Consider the following 18,106-nt stretch of genomic DNA (forward strand, 5'->3'; position numbering starts at 1 on the left):
ACAGACAGACAGACAGACAGACAGACAGACAGACAGACAGGCAGACAGAGAAAGAGTGAGAGAAAGAGAGAGGACACAGACAGATGGAGAGAGTGCTATAAAAAAAGAGAGAGGGGGGGGAGAGAGAACGAGAGGGCAAGAGAGAGAGAGCGAGAGAGAGAGAGAGACAGAGAGAGGACACAGACAGATGGAGAGAGGGCTATAAAAAAAGAGAGAGAGAGGGGGAGAGAGAACGAGAGGGCGAGAGAGAGAGCGAGAGAGGGAGAGGGAGGGAGAGAAAGAGAAGGGGAGAGAGAGACCGAGAGAGAGCGAGTGAGAGAGAGTGAAGGAGCGAGAGAGGTAGACCCAGGGGAGAGAGAGAGCGAGAGGACACATAGACAGATGGAGAGAGATATAAAAAAGAGTGAGAGAGAGAGGTAGACGAAGGGGAGAGAGCGAGAGCGAGAGAGAAAGAGCGAGAGAGTTAGACCAAGGGGAGAGAGAGAGACAGACAGAGAGAGAGAGGTGGACCAAGGGGAGAGAGAGAGAGACAGACAGAGAGAGAGAGGTGGACCAAGGGGAGAGAGAGAGAGAGACAGACAGAGAGAGAGAGGTGGACCAAGGGGAGAGAGAGAGAGACAGACAGAGAGAGAGAGGTGGACCAAGGGGAGAGAGAGAGAGACAGACAGAGAGAGAGAGGTGGACCAAGGGGTAAGAGAGAGAGACAGACAGAGAGAGAGAGGTGGGCCAAGGGGAGAGAGAGAGAGAGAGAGAGAGACAGACAGAGAGAGAGAGGTGGACCAAGGGGAGATGTTGATATGAACAAGTTCAGGCGAGGGAATGGAATAACTAAGTGTGCCATAAAGTCTTGGCATGGAGTCAGGGCTCCTTGTTTGCGTGGTAGCCGCGGCCTGAGCTGCACAGCGGGCTTGTCAGTGATAGATGACATCGCAATCCACCGGGCCACAGTGGATCATCAGCTGAGCTCCTGCCAGAAAGAGAAAACTTTCCCCCCAATGTCAAAGTCAGTTTTTTACGACACACACATCTCCTCAAGAACATGGGTGGCGGTGTTTACAAAGAAGATCGAAAATTAAACGGTTTCGATAAATCAAGGAAAAATAAATACTAAGATAAATCAAGGAAATTAGGGGATGGGATTTAAATGATTTGTAACCTGGGAATTTGGTGTTTATTACTCTGATTTAATGTCAGCAAAATAAAATCCATTGCGCTAAACAAAACTTTCTCAGCTATCTGTGCTATATTCGGTTATTTTCGGTTGGTTAGCCGCGCAGGGAGTTGAGCGAGTCTTGTCAATAAACAGTGTATGTGGGTGCGCTGTTCTTACATTTTACTGTAGTGAAAGGTTGTACAATTGCTTTTTTATTCAAATAAATGGAGAAAAAAACATCAAAAAGCTCCATATCAGAGACCTCAATAGTCATCAATGTAAAATACATAGACTTGTTGTAAACGGTAGTGTAAAACATAATGTCAACCAATGCTCTTTGTCACTTATTTAAATCGGTTGTGTTAGGATGTTCCTTTACTGCACAACCACAAACAAATATAGAGACCTTTGGGAAGATTTAAAGCGATCCAGCTTGCTAATCTGTTAAACGCATCCTGCAGTTTAACACTTTCCTCAGAACGCTAAACTATATACCCAGTAGAAAGATCTCCTAGATCGTTAGTTATCTACCTTTCTATTCTGACCCCCCATTATTCGAGGACCCTGCAATTAAGACAGTTCCCGAGAACGCTTCCTCACTCCTCTTTGAGGCTTTTGAGAAATGTAGCTTATTGCTAAATCAAACAGATACCAAATCAGATACCTTTTGATCAACAAACACACACACTCTCTCTCTCTCTCTCTCTCTCTCTCTCTCTCTCTCTCTCTCACTCTCTCTCTCACTCTCTCTCTCTCTCTGTCTGTCTCTCTCTCTCTCTCTCTCTCTCTCCCTTCATACTCTCTCTCTCTCACTCTCTCTCTATCTCATACTACTTGTCTCTATATGTCTCTCTCTCTCTCCCTTCATACTCTCTCTCTCTCTCTCTCTCTCTCTCTTTCCATTCATACTCTCTCTCTCTCTCTCTCTCTCTCTCTCTCTCTCTCTCTCTCTCTCATACTCCCTGTCTGTCTCTATCTATCTACATGTATATGTGGACGAATGCCTGGTGTTAAACGTGTCAGCTTTGGCAGTATACAGAGATAACCCTGATTGTTTTTATCTGACAGGTTTCTGTGTTTAAAGGCTGACCGGGTGGCTCTTTAAAGGAGAAGCGATGCTACATCCTGGCTGATGAAGAGTGTGTTGCTTGATGCGCATTGATTAGTGCTCAGGGGCGGAGTCCAGCTGTTAAAGGGTCTTGTTAAGTTTGTTATGGATGGCAGTTAGTGGTGTTGGATCGGTGTACTGCCGGAGACATCAGCCATATTAAACGGTGATTAGATATTGAGTGGCACCTGCAACAAGGTAAACAACAGCGTGACCCATCCCCGTCAAAACCACAATTGCTCATTGCTTTAGTTTATCAAATTGTGTTTATCAAATTAGTTCCGATATAAATGGAGATATCGGTTGAGTGTAAAAAAAATATGTAAGCATTGTGATTCGGGTCATTCGACCAGCCGGAGCCCTACACCAATTACCAGCTAGTTACACCCAGGTCTGTGTGTAAGCAACCAAGTTAATCAGCCAATTGTCTGTAGGGCAGGAAAGGGGACAATGGGGGGCAATTCTGAGGGCACCGAGATTCAATTTGTTTTCTCATTTTGGGCATGGTGGAACCCCCCTCTCGCTACCCCTAGCAACCGGGTTTCAATTTGCCAGATTAGCGCCCTTATAGCACCCCTGGCGCGTCACGGGCGGTAAAAACCGTAGGGGTGAACCCCCCCCCCCCCCCCCGACACCGCCCACTTCTGAACTCTGTTACCAATGACGACGCTATACTACTCCCCGTCTCGCTACACACACACACACACACATCCCACCTTATCCCCCCTACCCACGACCCTGTAACCCCCCAGTCCTATTAAGCTAATTAACTCTCCCCATTCCACTTTGGGCTCCATCTCATTTAGTTAGTCCTGCCCCCGCGACCCCTTCCCTCCCAGCGCGGTGAGGGCTAACCAAATGCCATCCTTGTGCCCAAACGCCTCACTCACGCGGGCTGGGGACATAGTGTTTGACATTAGAAATATATTTAGTCTCTCAGTCAATCATTGGGAAGGTAAAGTGAATACATCCATGTAAAGGAAAATTCTGCCTTTGGACAGTTGGTGTAATATTTGGCAATTAGAGAATGTTTTACTGTCCAAGCAGTTGGCAAATCTGTTAACTGACTGAAGGTTTGACACATCGGACTGACAGTTGTTCGCCGGCCAATTTCCTGCTGTCTCTGAGTGTCTGTGGCCATTCTAAGGTATGGCCCGACTGCCTGCAGTATTCTGCCCTTTTCTGTGGTTTTTCAGCCGATTCAGCATGTTGAGTCGGAGACGGAGGTCGTCGGTAAGAGAAATCGCTCTGATTGGCTGTTCAGCGTAAGCGAATCAGTGCAAGAATCAGTGCAAGATAAACGGAAGTTAGCAAAACCAAACGACTTCATCGAGATGGCACAAACAAAAAGATGATCTGGTTTTCCACCTCATTTCATCTGTTCAAGGGCAACTTTCTGATCACTACAGAGGTGACGCGAGGCGATGCAACAGTCGGCCTTCATCACGGTCAGCTCTTCAGACGGTTTGGTCTATAAAGGCTTTTAAATTGTAATTTCAGAAGAATGCATAGTATGCTAACATGATCCTATAGCACATTCTTGCTTGGGACTCTATGCAGATCTACACTATTCACACATCAACGGAGGTGTCAACCATGCAAGGTGCCAGCTGGCTAGGTAGCAGTTAGGAGCTAGGGTTTTTTTCCCAGGGACACTTTAACACGTCAGCATGAAGGTCTGACCAGTCCTGGGTTAAGGGCCTTCACAGTCGACTAGTAGTTGAGGCAATGAATCACAGTGTGTGAGAAAACAGGAACTGTTACTGATAGAAATCCCCAATGAAATAACCAGAATCTAAAAAGTATTCATGATCAAGGACAGCAGAAGGAGAAACAGTACGTCTTTCAAAGGAGTCTTGCTTGTACCCGATTCTATCTGATATTAGGTGAATATTTGCAGGCAAATAACTCTTTGCTTTCATCTTAAAAGGGAGAGCTGTTTGTGTCGAGGGAATGTTAAAGATTGAGAGAGGAAGGAACTTTTGGATAAAATCCTTGCATTAGCAAAATCGTCATACAGTCCTTCTCTAATGACTTCCTTTATGGCTGGTGGGGTAGATCACCCTTACATTATAGACACAAATACACACTAAATACATTCTGACCTCGTGTTTTCCAGGTGGATCTAAAAATACTGTGTGAAAGCATCGGAGATGCCATGAGAGGGCTATTGTATCATCACATATCACACAACGTACGTGTCAGGGAATGCGCGAAACCACATTATTGTTGGGCTGGCGTGAACACAGTGTGTCCTTGACTGCCATCCAGGAGACATTCGTCAACTGTCAGTTTCCCATCGTTCGTCACTGCTAGGCCTGATACATATACGCTGTGGAAACTACAATGGAGATCTCGCAGGCATAAAACGACCGGTCCCTCTATTTATAAGGACTTGGGAAATACATTTGAAAGGTGCGACAGGAATTCAGATCTACCGACTTTTTTTAACAAAGGGTTATGGAAGATTTCTTTCATAACTATCAAGTGGTCTGCCATGGGTCAATAAACCGAAAGAAAGTCAAGCCTTAATCACCATACTTTGCTGCGCCCCGGGAAAGCAGTTGGAAACTTTCCACCGCCATGGAAACGGTGAACAACGGTTGTCTATGAACCACTTGATATGATCAATTGCTTCCCCAGACCCGGATTACAAAGTGACTGTTAAGAGACTCCTTTCACGAGCGGCTGATAAACAAGCGCTCCAAACGGTTTTCCATGTACCCCCATCTTAAAGTCTAGCCTTCGAAACCCACAGTGTGCACATCATCATCTCGTGGGGGCCATTTTGTCTCTTTTCAACACCAATCCTACCAACAGCTTCTTCCCCCGCCAAAGTCAACAGAGAAACTCTAAGACCCTTAACCACCGCCACCGCACCACAGAGGGACCCCGTCCAGATCTACACCACCACCACGGTGCCGTCAACGAGACATATTTTCCCTTCCCTCTGCCCTTATTTCATGTTTCGCAGAGAAAACGTCTAAGGAATACGAAGGAGAAGGAAAGTCATAAGTTGTACTAAAAAGAGCAAGAAGTGAAGAGAAAAAACAACTAAACAGAGAAAGATCGAAAGGAAACAGCAAAGACCGAAAGAACCCACGAAAGACGGAGCGAACGAACGGACGGCCGAGTGACAGAAAGAAAGAAAGGAAAACAAGTAAGGGAGGAAGAGACCACGAAGAAAGGATGAGCCAGTGTTAATGGCCGCCACCGGCCCCGGCTGACAGAAGCCACATTGTCAATAGGGTGTGAAATTCCTGCTTCCGTGGGCCCTTCGTCTGATAAATAGCTGGGAGGACAGGGAGGGGCCGCCCGGACGCGTCTGCCTGTCTGCCCACATTGGTCCCGCGGGCCTCCCACCCCCCCGGCGTGCCCCGGGAGCGTCGGAGAGGATTTATGTAGCCAGCCGAACTCTGGGGCCAGAGTTCCCCGGGCCGCCGTGAACGCTAACACAACTCTAGCGCTGAAGGTGCGCGGCGTAACGAACCGGGGACCCGTCGGTCTGTGTGTGGCCCCTGAATCTCCCCTGTAGGGCCGATAGATCAGGGAAGATTCCTCACCCTGTAGGCATTCATGTGGGAGACGTCCAGGCGATAAACGGGAAAGCCGCATCGAAAAATACCCCCTGAGAGCTCATGGAAATTACTGCTATGTTTGTTGGCTCGACGTGTGCATTTTTTCACATGAAGTACAGTCCTGTACGCAGAGGAATACGGTTATTTGATGAGTGAAAAAAGGAGGTTTGGTGGCTGTACAGCTGTCAGTCGGAATGTACAGCTGTCATCGGTATGGTGATAAGGAAGAGTGCCAGAATGACACTGAAAAAGAGCAGGGTACAGGGTATAGAAGCCATCTTCAGTTGCAGAAATGGGACTGAGGCAGCCCCCACATATTTTAGGGTTAGGGGGCGGGGGGGGGTATCTGTTTGGAAACTTTCCCCCCTAGTTTGAAAAGAAAATGACTTCAGTTTGAAGATATTTGCAACTCTAAAAGCCTCGTTTTTTGGACGAGGGTGTCAGGTCACCCGACCTCGAACTCTGTGACACAGTTCCGCGGTAATAGCCAATTAATTAGATGATGAGCGCATTACGTGCAGAGGTGGGACAGAGTCTCGCCTGGAGCTGGCTACCGCGTCTCTCCGCTGATAGGCGCATGCAAATCTGTTTGTTTCATCAAGTGTGAATTCAATTTGCGAGGTTTCGTTTTTTAATCGAGAACACCTTTGCCCCCAGCGCGTAGGAGGGCACCGGATGGCAAGCAGCCATTTTTGCATTAGTTTCATTAAAGGAATAAAGACGGCCGCTGAATGTAAGCTGGGAGAAAGCGGAGGAACAAAGGAGGAGTGAAATGGAGAGGTGGATTGCTACTTAGGAGATCAGGGTCACTCGAGGCTCTGTAACCTTGGGCTGTCTCGCGTGTTGAAATGTCGCCCACTTGTTTCCTCAGAAGCCCTGGGAAGCTTCTGAACATTCACGTGACAACACAAGCGCACAAGAACACAATCAGCGACAGATGATTCCTCTGAATAAGGCAAGAGGGGGTGTGTGGGGGGGATACTATATGCATGTGGGAGAGAACACAAGCGGCTGCCGTTATCGGAGTTTTCCTTGCTTTGGCTGCTCTCTGTAGTCTGTTGTGTCTCTTGGAGTTGCTTACAGTGCAACTCCAAGAGACACAACAGCTTACGGTCGGTACAGTGCACTGTGTTCCCTCTCAGGCCGCTCCCAGGCGGTCGACTGGCCTGGGATTCTGCTCCTCCAAAAGCTGCTTCCTAAAGTCGCAGCTGGAGCGCAGAACAGAGCCGTTCTCAGACTCCCCTGTGAGAAGCTTCCGGAGACTCGCAAAAACGTTGAGAAGGAAGCGGGATCCATTTACTACGAGACAACATGCAGACGTCGCGTACAGGGGTGTGTCTGCTCGTGTGCATTGTCTGCGTGTCTGTCTGCGTGACAGACATGCAGACGTTTGAAGATGACAGATAAAAGAAAAAACAGGATTTATATGGACACGGGCCATGGGTATTTGTTTTTGTTCAGCAGCTCCCACACACCCACAGGCACAATAAAAAACGAACGCATACTAGCTCACACCTTGGCCGACGGCTGAGTACACACGCAGGAATGTGCTCGTTCGAGCCTCAAAGGCGACACCTTTTGCTTTCCGCTCACGATGCCTCGTTCGACGGCTCGCCGGCGGGTTACATAGGCGCCGGTGACGGATGAGGACGTGTTTTAAGGTCGCCCGTCGCTGTCGATAGTGGGCCGTGCGTCGGCGGCACGATCGCTTATCACATGGACCTGAATCACAACCGGGAGCAATGAACAACCCCTCATTATGGAGAGGTAGAAAGCATCCGGTGCCGCCTTTTTTAAGGGATACGTTTTGGGGGGATGAGTCATCAAGGCATTTGACCAGGGGCGAAATGGCGTCATTCCATGTGTGTGTGTGTGTGTGTGTGTGTGTGTGTGTGTCGGTGCTTGTGTATGTGTGAGTGTCTGTGTGTCTGGGTTTGTGTCTGTGTATGCTACAGGCCTAAATCTGTGTGTATGCGTGTATTTTGGATCCTGGCTCCAATTTCATCAAGAGTGTAATTAAATTGGGATAAAATATAAATATACTGTATATATGAGGGCATGACTCATCAGGAAGTCGAGCGAAAAACATTTTACTCTCCTTATTCTTCTTTCATTACATTTCCAGTTCTCACAGTTGGTTCACAGTTTCCTGTTTTACTCCAATTCAAAGAATTGAATAAACACAAACATCAACCGAAAAAATCAAAGAAACATTTCCAGTTTTTGTAAACAATATTTTTTGTACTATGAGTTAAATGGAGGAAACACAAATCACAGTGTATTCAGTTGGATGACCACAAAGTTAAAAAAGAGCTTCCCCCTTACTAAATATGAACTGCATTTCTCCCCCAGCTCTGAAGGTTGGTCAGGGGGGGGGGGATCAGGGGCCTGGATCGGCTCTGGGAGGCTAACTGTTCTGGTGACAGGTCCAAACAGCCTCCGGGGAACCAGGGAACCAGGGACAGACAGACGGTCCCGACAAGCAGCTCTGCACACACACAGACACACACACACACACACACGCACACACACACGCACGCGCGCTCGCGCACACACACGAACACACACAGACACACACTGCCGTACAGCGCCTGGCCCATGGGCACTAATCCCAAAGTATATCATTACACAGAACTCAGACTAAACACCCGCTCAGGTGAGAGAAAGGGGGAGAGAGTGTGTGGGTCTGCATATGCATGTGTGTGTTTGTGCAAAAAACGATCCTGTGTTTCTGATTCGAGTCGATGCACCACGCGAAGTCTGTCGATTTGCAAAAATAAAAACTACAAAAGTCTGCAGGAACATGTTTGTGTCTGCTTGCCAGAACTCCTAAATCTTGTCTCATTTAGGTCTGCACGTAAGAAAAGAATGCATGCAGTCAAACACGCACACACACACACACGCACGCACGCACACACACACACACGCGCACACACACGTGTGGATGCAGTGGAATATACCCTAGCTGGTGTTCCTCATAATACATAACAGCCATGCCCCCCCCCCCCCCGCCCAGGGGGAGCAAGGGAGAGAGAGAGGGAGAGAGAGAGAGAGAGAGAGAGAGAGAGGGGGGGGGGAGAGAGAGGGAGAGAGGGGGGGAGAGAAAGAGAGGGGGGGGGAGAGAGAGAGAGAGAGAGAGAGAGGGGGGGAGAGAGAGGGAGAGAGGGGGGAGACAGAGAGAGGGGGGGAGAGAGAGAGAGAGAGAGAGAGAAAAAGTCCTAGGCAAAAGAGCACTTTGAAATACCAGGTGCTCATTTGGCAAATCCAGCGACCAGGGTGTTTACATTTCAGTGGCTGAGAGGGGAGACAGACCAGATGCCCCCTCCGCTTTCTGGGCATGGACCCTGGCGAGATCAGTCACATCGCCATGGGTGACGGACGTGTGGGTCTGTGTGTGGTGTGTGTGTGTGTGGGGAGAAGGGGGGGGGGGGGGGGGGGGGCAGTGCTGGCTAAGGCCATGCGACACCCAAGTATGAGCTGCTGCTGCTGCAGCGACCCGGTCGTAACAGTCCTGAGGCGTGCAGACGTCCGTCGCGGTGGCGTTGGGTTTGTTTGGAGAGATCTGGGTGTCTTTCTTGAGGTGCTGCGCCGCGCCTTTCGATCTCGTGGTCGCTCTCTCCCTTTTGGTTTCTCTGTTTCTCCCTCTCTTTTTTCTTTTCTGGTTTTCTTTCATTTATTTTTTAGCCTTTGCTTCCTTTTTTTAAATCTTTTCACGGCGATTCGCAACGTGTTGTAAAGGGGCCCTTGTTCCTCTGGTTAGTGTGTCCAACACGGCGTAGGGAATTGAAACTGCATTCGCGGTTCTCTTCTCTTTTGGTTGTTGTGCTTTTTGAAAACAGAGAAGTGTAGCCTGGTTGAGGTATATATTGCGCGGCATGAACAATGGAAAACTCAAATGTTTCTTTTACAAAAGAATGTATAAAACATCTTAATCTACACTGAATAAGAAATGTTTTATTATTGCACAAGCTGATTTCATGCTGGTTTCAACCCTGGCAATGAGGATTGTTATGCTTTGTCATATCGACTATAAATTCACCTGCAGTACATTACCTGGGTTCACCTCCATGATGAATCGCCAGTCAATTAAGTCCCTCGCACCTGCTCATAACAAATCACTTACTCAAGCGAGCGCGATTTGGCATTGGGTTCCCAGTTGTCTGTTAACACGAGCTGCAGACGCTCACCATGGCTGGTGCTTAGGCCACAGTCCTTAGTCAGTGTGTTTCCTTGTGTGTACATTTTTCTGTGTGTGTGTGTGTGTGTGTGTGTGTGTGTGTATGAAGTGCATTTGTGTGTGTGCGTGTGCATGTGCATGGGAGTATGTCTGTCGAATGTGTGTATGCAACAATGTGCCTCAGTGTCTGTGTGAGAATGTGGTGTCTGTTATTGTGTGTGTGTGTGTGTGTGTGTGTGTGTGTGTGTGTGTGTGTGTGGGGTGGGGGGTGGGGGGGGCAGAAGGGGCTGGATGGAAAGAAGTACAGCAAGAGAGAGAGTGAGAGAGAGAAAAAACAAGAGAAAGGTTGACATTTGTAGGAAAATCTAGGCAACAAGTGTGTGTGTGTGTGTGTGTGTGTGTGTGTGTGTGTGTGTGTGTGTGTGTGTATTTTTTGGATTACATGCATGCCTATTCATACCAAAATGCATGTGATTCAGTGTATGCATTGGGCTACATATTTCATGTTAACCTGATTACCTCAGCCCGCTTTGCCAGGAATCTGTCCTTTCTACTCCCTTTGTCCCAGTGTTGCAACAGGCACGGATACAAAGTGAAGAGCCTATTCTTTACCTTATATATACTATTGTCTCTCTGAGCATTGGTTTTTCTCCCTTTTTGTTTTATAATGAATTTGCATCGTTATCTTAATTAAATGAGGGAAATTAAGAAAAAAAACAATAAGAATAGAATATTACATTCTATTCTATTGTACTTGGTTTCGAGTTGTACTCTAGTTAAAAATAATTTTCCAGTTTGTTGAGAATATCAACTAAGCTGTGATTGTTGTAATTATAATATAAATGTAGTACCATAAACAAAATATTACTATCATCATAACTAATTACCCGTCATTAAAACTTCACACTGGGCTCACTGTAAAAATACAGTTTAATACAATTGAGAAGACGCGAGTTGACAAAACGCAGGCTACAGATGGATTAGCAGACTGAGAAGACTTCTGGGAAACCAGATAAGACATGTGAGGATGACAATCTATTGGAAAATATATATATAGAACAACAATACTAAAAGTGATTCATACTCATTCCATAATTACAGTTTACAGTGGTTGGGCTGATACCAGACACAAAAGAGTAGTAGTAATTACACAGGAACCTGTATCTCCATAGAGGCAGCAACTGCTGTGTGACTCACAGGACTATTATGGGGTGGCTGGAGCCCAGCAGCATTCGTTTAATTTCCTCTTCCGAAAATATTGTTGATGTAATCAGCGAATGGGCTAGTCAGGTGTCCCCGGGCAAAACAACAACGATGTTGGGCGCCGTGACTGTCAGAGATTCTGTCAGAGAAGTGTCAGCCGAGACTCAGACTGTCATACAGGGGCCCTTTTCATGTCCACAGCCAGACTATCTGCATCAGGAATCAGAGAGGAGTGTGAACGTAGGAGCCGGCAATCCCATTAGAATGCTTTCACTCCGTAAGACACATCTGACACACGGGATTTGAATTGGGACTTTGTGACAAGCTCAAATTATAAGTTCAAAAGGCTGGAGTTAATTATGATGTATTTATTTTTCTGTCTTCACCTGTCATCTCTGTAATGGAACAGTTGTCTGCCGGGAGCTGTGATGCTTACCTTGGGATTTGTTGCGGGTGAATTATTTTTAAAGTGACGGTTAACTTAATATCAATGCGCACAGAAATTCTTTCATTAATTGTCTTATAATCAGCCAACATTAAGCCAAATCATTACTTGTAAGTGCTTAAATTGCCTGCTTATCATGGTGTGTGAGTAGGATCGAATGCTGGGGCCTGTATGAAAGCATTTGTAGCTTCTTGCTCCACCCTCTCGGCTGTATAGCTATAAGGCCAAAGTCTAGACTCAGGGAGTAAACACATGAATACGTTTCCTTAGCTGGTTTGCTGTGGGACATCACATTCCTGGCGGCGTTCCAGTGTGAAACATGCTAACTGGTGCTCTGGGAATATAGGTCATCTGGTACGAACAGGTAATGGGGATTTAGGTGTGACGAAGCAGAGACGCACACACACACACACACACACACATATGGACACACACACACACACCCACGCACACACAGCCCCCTACACATTCAACGCACACAAACAGTTAAGTTATCACCACTTGGATACCGCTTGCACACCTGCACCAACCACCTCTGCCCCCACTGAGACTAAAACATATATACAAAAACATTCTGGCTCAGGACCTGGCTCGAATTATACCTAAAACATAAAACATACCCACATACACCCCCATCCATACCTCCCTTTCCTGCAGTCTTGCCCAATCTCTCCAGATGTCTTTTGGGCCGGCTGGCACGTTACCACCCCTGACATCACTCGCCCAGCCGGGGGAGAGCCAACCGAACGCTCGCCCAGCCGTCCAACCCTCCCACCTGGGACCTCCTCCCTTCACCGTGGCACGGGCTACACACCCATGTGGACGGCCTGGTTCTCCTCTACCAGAGCTGGAGGGGGAAGCGGGGAACCTCCGCCACCAGAGAGAGAGGGGGGGGGAGGGGAGAGGAGGAGAGAGGGGGAGGGAGGGGGAGAGAGAGGGGGAGAGGAGGAGAAAGGGAGAGGGAGACAGAGTGAGAGGGGGAGGGAGTAGAAAGGGAGAGGGAGACAGAGTGAGAGGGGGAGGGAGTAGAAAGGGAGAGGGAGGCAGAGAGAGAGAGTGTGGGAGCGAGGGGAGAGGAGGAGAGGGGGAGCGAGGGGGAGAGAGAGGGGGAGAGGGGGGAGAGAGAGAGAGAGAGGGGGGGAGAGAGAGAGAGGGGGACGGAGCGAGAGAGAGAGGGGGCTGGAAGTGGGAGCATTAGCCCAGGGATGTGGCTGACATGGTGTCTCCAGATATTGAGGTGGCGGCGGTTAGCGTCGCTCCTCTGTTTCCCATTAGGGAGTCGTGGGTCACAGTGCGCCGTATGCGGGAGGAGGGGGGGGAGCTTACTGGGGGTGATTGTGCAGAGAGTGACATTGGGGGTGAAGGGGGGGGGGAGAGGGGGGGCATGTTGAATGGTAGCAAAAGGCTAAACCGAAACCATGTGCCTTTGCGGTGGGCTGCGTTGCGGCTACTCTGCTTTAGGGAGTGTCTGGAGGGGGAGAGATGGTGGGGGACTTATTTTGGAAGGGGGGGGAGGAGGAAAAATAAGCGGAATCCCTTTTCACCTGATTGATCGTGGCTGGGCAGGCTTGATTTGTTAGATTCAGCCGTCGTCGGAAGAAATCGACTCCAACGCTGATGAACTCTGCACCAAGGCCGGGCCTTCAGGCACGTTGTATTTCTTCACCTCAGACGTGTGTTTCAAGAGACAAACATTGAGGCGGCGGTTGAGATCCAGGTCGTCAGGACTCGCTGGTGGTTGAATCCCTCCAGGGCCCCGCTGAATAAGCTCCCTGGCCCCGGTGTTTTTAAGGGGATGTATTGATAGTGGCCCCTGACGACTAAACAGTAGGGCGAGCGAGAAGCACTTGATGTCCCGACCAAACCGTGACCCTTGGCCTTCACGGGGCCCGTTGGGGTCGCGGTGTTTTGCTACGCTCGGGAGGGGTCGGAGGTCAGACCAGGGGCATTGTGGGTAGGAGGAAGCAACGCGGCCGTGGGGGAGACGCAGTGTTGACGTTGTGTTTGGATACTTTGAACAATGTTATCTCAGACAGCGGGAGGCACCGGTCCAATCAATCATTCTGTTATTGGGCCAACACGGGTGATTATTCATCCCAGACCTTTGATTTCTTTGCCCGACGCCAACTGGAGTACCGGTCGACCTCCTCCCCCAACCACTGCCCTCCACTCTCCCCCATCCCCCCGGATCGCTCGTAAACTTGGATGGTAAACCCGTCGATGCTGGCGCTTTTTCTCCCTTCAACAATAAATCTTTATCGTAGTAAATTGAAAGTTCTCTGAGCGGTCCAAAGTAGCACGAAGAAACGAACGGTCCCAGTGGATACTCGAGGATATTTATGAGTCCAGAACAACTTCATGGTTGGCATGGGTTTATACCCGGGCATGGATACAGTAAACGGGTATTTTGTACATTGAAATGGCCGCACTGGGGGAAGAGTGTGGGGAGAAACGAGATCCGAACATTGAGAAAGCTGTGCTTTAGTATCGAGAGGGGAGTCTATTCGTTTATTCAACTTAATATTACCGTTTATTTTGAGCGCGCAGCCGCGCTACCTGTGTTGACCCCGCCCTAAACACCTCCTCCCCCCTGCCAATCAAAACCAAACCTGAAACCATGGGTTACCGGAGAAGATTACAGCCTTGTAGGGCTGGAGAAAGTGAAGCATGTCGTGATGAATGAGTGAGAGCCCTTTTATTAGGAAGGCGTGTTAATGCATGGCGGTACGGAAAACGTCATGTGAGACAAGGATGATTCGAATGAGATTGAACACGACGCAAACCGTCCATTACAAAAAACATAAAACCAGCAGCACGAATACCTACATCCATTTGTCTTAATCGTCTTCCAGAAGATAAATTGTACAACCAATAAAAGAACACAATTGTCGACACAAACTAGGAAACGCGCAAAAGTTCACACAACACGACAAACATCCTCGGCGCACAGTTAGCGTGTGAACCTTCGCGTGACGCTGTGACGTATCCAACGCATGACGTGTGTGTGTGTGTGTGTGTGTGTGTGTGTGTTTATCGGTGACTGTGCCCGTCTGTCTGTACAATGAGTGAGGAGGCCCTGGGTTGGGGGGGGGAGAGAGAGAGAGAGAGGGGGTTTGGGGTGAGTCATAAATCATGAGTTAGCAGGAGTTAGACAGTGAGCTATCTCTTCTATGCTAGGTGCTGAAAGATGGCAGATACTCACCAGATGCAGACAGTAGCGTAATGGTGGCAGGCATGGAGTGTGACTGAGGAGCCTGAGAGACACTGGAGGGGGTTTGATTTGTGTGTGGTTGGGTGTGTGTCCATTGTGTGTGCGTGTGTATGTGTGTCTCTTTTGTGCGAGAAGGTGTGTTGGTTCTGCTTTTGTTCCTGCGTTTGTTGTGTGTGTGTGTGTGTGTGTGTGTGTGTGTGTGCGTGTGTGTGTTTGTGTGTGTGTGTGTGTGTGTGTGTGTGTTTATTTATGTGTTTGAGAAGTGGACTGATCTGATACAATATTTCTCTGCTCAGTTATCCACTCTCCTGTGTGTGTGTGTGTGTGTGTGTGTGTGTGTGTGTGTGTGTGTGTGTGTGTGTGTGTGTGTGTGTGTGTGTGTGTGTGTGTGTGTGGGGGGGGCGCTCTTGGCCCATGTGTAATCCTTACTGTCTACCCCCCCCCCAAGAAGAAACTTTGAGGACCAGTAAGATTCTGCTGAAGCCCAACGCCTCCAACCGACTAAAAACACAAACACACAAAAAGAAACACACACTCATACTGTCTCCATCGGACTCTGGAACAAAACAATGTCAGCGCAACAAGGTGATATTAAGTAACACAACCCGCCCGCATCACGTTAGTGTTGCTACGCCCGCCAAACACATGACAAACACGGCGCTGGCTTCCTGTGTAGGTGAGCGCGTTGACGATGAGTAATGTGTGTGCGTGCAAACGTGTGTGTGAGTGTGCGTCTGAGATGTGCGACCTGCATTGGGGTCTGTGTCACCATACATTAGTGAGTGTGTGTGTGTGTGTTAGTCATACAATCAATGTGTGTTTGTTTGTGTGTGTGTGTGTGTGTGTGTGTGTGTGCGTGCGTGCGCGTGTGTCTGTGTGTGTGGTCATACGTAACTGTGTGTGTGAATGTGTGCGTGCATTGTTGAGTGTGTGTGCACGCCTATGTGCTGGGCAGAGTGCTCACATGTGCCGGTATGTATACATTCTGAGGACCAATGATGACAGAGATCTAATGGCACAAGACGAATGGGAGGCGAGGGGGGGCGGGGTCAGGGTTGCCGTGGCCACTGTTGCTGCCAGTGGGGAGTGGGGTCTCGAGGAAATTTCCATATGGCAATAAAATGTCTGCCACTTTACTTATTGAGTTTCTAATGCACGCCAGGTGCAGACAGGACGTTTTCAAGAGCCCAACGTGGTCCCTTTTCCCCCTCGCCCATGGTTCGGGTGTGTGTGTGTGTGTGTGTGTGTGTGTGTGTGTGTGTGTGTGAGAGAGAGAGAGAGAGAGAGAGAGAGAGAGACTGACGGAGGAGGCTTGGCTAATCTCAACGCTTTACAAATAGCAGACCCCGTGTAAGATTCAGTGGTCATTATATAATACAAGAAGGCGCTGCGTGTTTTACCGGTGCCTTTCATAGCCTGGAAAACATGGCCCCTGAAAGTAGACCCGACAAATAACAATAACTGTACAGGAAAATACAACTTTTAAAAAGAATGAAAACAGAGCCATGGTTCTGTTTAAAGTTGGGTGAAATCATATAAGTTGCTGTAAAGTACAAAGCTGTGGACTCATTAAAAGTGAGTTTCCATTCAGACAACACTTCCTCTCCGCCTGGGGCTTAGACCAAGCCCACATTAGCGGTTTGAAACGCTTTATGTTTATCTCTACCCCGTTCAGATGTCTGGTCATCTTCTGTTTATTATAAAACAACCTTTCCCCAAGGATAAAGTTGCAAACAAAAGTTTAGGAGATCATTCTCAATAGATTTAACCTATCTAGCTTTTATAGCTAATCGTATGGAACGATAAGTTATGCTAGTTGTAAGGTACAATATTATAAGCAGCACTTATGTGTTACAATTAGGCTGTTATTTCATACGGTATATCACTTATCAGTTACAATGGCAGTTATAAGCTACATGTCCAGCAATAAGGAGACTGTTGGGTAAGATTTATACTGTTGGTTGGTCATTTGTATTTAGCTGCAGAATGTATGGAAGTCACGGTGATGACACTGAACACTGCTCTCTAGGAGCTTGTTAACGTTGAACTGAGGGCCACAGACTTGCTTTGGGGCTTGGCTATAGAAACACTAAATCCAAACTCCATTTGCTGGGACCCAACTGCCGAGCAATGACTTTGGCATCGACAAAAAGGACGACCAACAATACCGGCGTTAAAATCGACAGCTGAGCTTTGGGGACAAAAGATCATACTACTTACCATACTACTTTATTTGTCATTGTTTTTTAAATTGTAATTTCAATGCTCAAATATATATATAATTATTCATATATATCTATAAATACATATAAATATATAAATGTATGTATATACATATAATATATAATATATATATATATATATTATATATATAATATATATATATATATATTATATATATAAAAATATATATATATAATCAACTAAATATTAAAATGTATATATATTTGTATACAAATATTAATAATGAAATAATAATTATGATACAATTATAACGTAATAAAAACATTGATATTATTATTATTTTAAAATAACACACAAACAACAAATAATACACAACCACAATCAAATGAGACTGAGAGTCCAGTGTCGTAGGTCAAGAGTTAATTTGAAATTAAAACCATCAAAAATAAGTTATCTCCAACTGCTGTTTTAGATGTTATGGTACAACAGAGACATTTGGATTTGATTTAAATATTGACATCAATGTCAGCTTTTGATGGCTTCATATTCAAATGAAATGCGTTGTGTGTTCAGTAGACCTGTGCTGTACTTCAATAGGCTTACCCAGCGAATCCACATTCATTGGAACATCAAAGTATCCTACAGACTTCTGTAGCTCCAACCGTTTTGAACAAACGTCTGCCTGTGAATAACGTGGTGTGAACTAGCGTTATCTCACCTGTTGCACTGAGGGTAACCAGGGTGTCAATAATAACATCAGTTTGTTACTTACGGTGGGACAAATCGTTCCCCGGCGCATATTTGCGAGCGCGTAAAATGCGTGTCGCAACTGGTGACTGCGGACACCAAAGGTTCCAGCCTGGGAAAATATGGGTTTATTTCACATGGGACCGCAGACGCGCTGGCATGGCGCACTTGAGTCTACGTCCACAAGTCCACGGTGAAAAGAGTCCTCGGATGGTGAATGGAGACGCTGTGAAAAGTCATACACAACATTCGGTCTCGTCGTAGGGTTGGAGTTACTTTATCCCTGGGAGTTATTTTAAT

The sequence above is a fragment of the Pollachius pollachius genome, assembly GCF_949987615.1.
Source record: "Pollachius pollachius genome assembly, chromosome: 7".
In the NCBI taxonomy this organism is placed as follows: domain Eukaryota; kingdom Metazoa; phylum Chordata; class Actinopteri; order Gadiformes; family Gadidae; genus Pollachius; species Pollachius pollachius.